This window comes from Petaurus breviceps, unplaced genomic scaffold, assembly GCF_028583685.1.
Source record: "Petaurus breviceps papuanus isolate PSGF00001 unplaced genomic scaffold, PetGlider_PUasm1.0 209, whole genome shotgun sequence".
In the NCBI taxonomy this organism is placed as follows: domain Eukaryota; kingdom Metazoa; phylum Chordata; class Mammalia; order Diprotodontia; family Petauridae; genus Petaurus; species Petaurus breviceps.
The window spans coordinates 736,057-738,178 of NW_027185854.1; the positions used below are offsets into that span (position 1 = coordinate 736,057).

Consider the following 2,122-nt stretch of genomic DNA (forward strand, 5'->3'; position numbering starts at 1 on the left):
CCTGACTCCAGGTTGGGTGCTCTATTCACTGCCCCACCTAGCCGCCCGCCCCCTTTATTCATTATTATTATAACTATCATTTCACAGATCCCAATAGCCTATTTCAACATTTTCGTTTGTGTGGAAGATTTAGTTTGGTAACTCTGTGGTTAACATACAAGTTCTAGAGTCAGGAAGACCTGAATTAAAATTGTGATTCATATGCTAATTAGCTGTGTGACCCTGGTCAAGTCACTTAACTTTTCTCTGCCTCAGTTTCCTTATCTTTTAAACGACAGAGTTGTACTTGATTGTCCTTGAAAGTCCCTTCTAGATCAAAGTCTGTGATCTGGTCATCCATAAGAAAGCAAGGACTCCCCACCCACCCACCCAAATCCACTGATTTGTTACCATTTTGCCTTGAAAATCGGTTCTGAATGTGTGTGTTTCTTTGTGGGGTAATTTCAGTGGCCACAAGGGCTATAAAAGACCAAAAGAAACGGTGGATCTGGAACTACCCCTAGAACAAACACCCGAATCAGCTGAGCCTTTTTATCACAGGATGGTTGTTGCTGCTGCATCATTTCAGTCCTGTCCCAACTCTCTTTGGCAAACTGAGTCAGGTGACTTGCCCAGGGTCACACAGCTAGTATCTCAAGCTGGATTTGGAGGCAGGTCCTCCTGATGAGGAGGGATTTGAACCCAGCTCTTTCTGGCTCCAGGCTCAGAGCTCTAGACACTGTGCTACCTAGCTGATAGGTGGTGCAGCCTCTGATGGGGTAAGGGGATTGGGCCGAATTGATTAATAAAATGAAATTTAAAAATAGAGATAAATGTAAAGTCTTATGTTTGGATAAAAAAAAGTCATTTCTCACAAGTATAGGATGGAAGAGGAATGTTTAGATGACTGGACTGCATGAAAGAGAATTTAGTGAGCACTTATTAATGCTAGTTTTGAAGGAAGATCTGGAGGTTTTAGTGGACTACAAGCTTATTTAGCATGTGAATTAGTTCCTTCCCCCCCCCCCCACAAAAGCTTCTATTGGGATCTTGGGTTACATTAAGAGGGACATAGTTTCTAGAAACGAACAAGTGCTTAGTACGTCGGCACACAGTAGGTGCTTAATCGATGTTTGTTGATTGGTTGAATGAAATTATGGTCCCACTGCATTCTTCCACTGTCAGACCATATCTGTAGTGTTCAGTTTGGGGCATCACATGAAGACCAAGATAGCTAGATGGCATCCAGAATGGTGAATGGCTTTGAGCCCGCTTTCCATATCATCCTCCACAATTGATGACTTGAAGCTCTTTGAGAACAGGGACGATCTTGCTTATTTTTGTTTGTGTCCCTGGTGCCTAACCCAGTACCTGAGACATAACAGATGATTAATAAATGCTTTTTTCATTCAATGCCTCTTACATAATAAGTACTTGGTGAATGCTTTTCTTTCATTCTTTCATTTCATTCATTCAATTCAATCCAATTCAGTAAAAAAATTGCCTACTGTGTGCCAGACACTATGCTGGATTTTAACCCAAGGTCCACAAGGTCTGTGGATCAATTTCAGGGAGTCCGTGAACTTGGATGAGGAAAACAATTACATCATTTGGCATCTGTCAATTATTTAAAAATTTTTTTTTAATTATTAAAAATGTTTTTCAAATATTTTATTGGTGCTCTTTTCATTCTTTTTTCATCTCTGTTATTTCCTCTTGCCCCCGAGGGAAGCCTTTCTTTTTAACAAATAAGTACATTCAAGATAATAAGTCAACACATTGGGTTTGTCTTAAGATGTGTGTCTTAGCAGCATGGCAGAGTGGATTGTGTACTCAACTTGGACGCATGATGACCTGGGTTCAGATCCTGCCTCGGGCACTTACTCTGTGTACCACTGGGCAACTCACTCACCTCTCTGTACTTCAGTTTCCTCATCTTAAAATGAGACCGTTACAGGTCTTTTCCAGCTCTAAACTATAATGCTATGGCTTCTGTGTCCAGAGACTGGAAGCAAACTTCCTGGTATTTCTTCTGAGGTCTTCACTGATGGCTGTATTGATAGGAGTTCTGAAGGTTCCTTGGCCATCCTGTGAGTGTTTACTTACCATTTCTTGTTGTCCCTTTCCTTTCCTATTACCTGCT

The 2,122-nt window shown here is 41.2% G+C and overlaps 1 protein-coding gene across 1 annotated transcript in view; it reads left to right on the forward strand.

Moving 5' to 3' along the window:
* The window catches only part of LOC138165480 (transforming growth factor beta receptor type 3-like), a 229,004-nt gene that overhangs the window by 163,508 nt on the left and 63,374 nt on the right, over positions 1 to 2,122 (forward strand). The window lies entirely within an intron of this gene.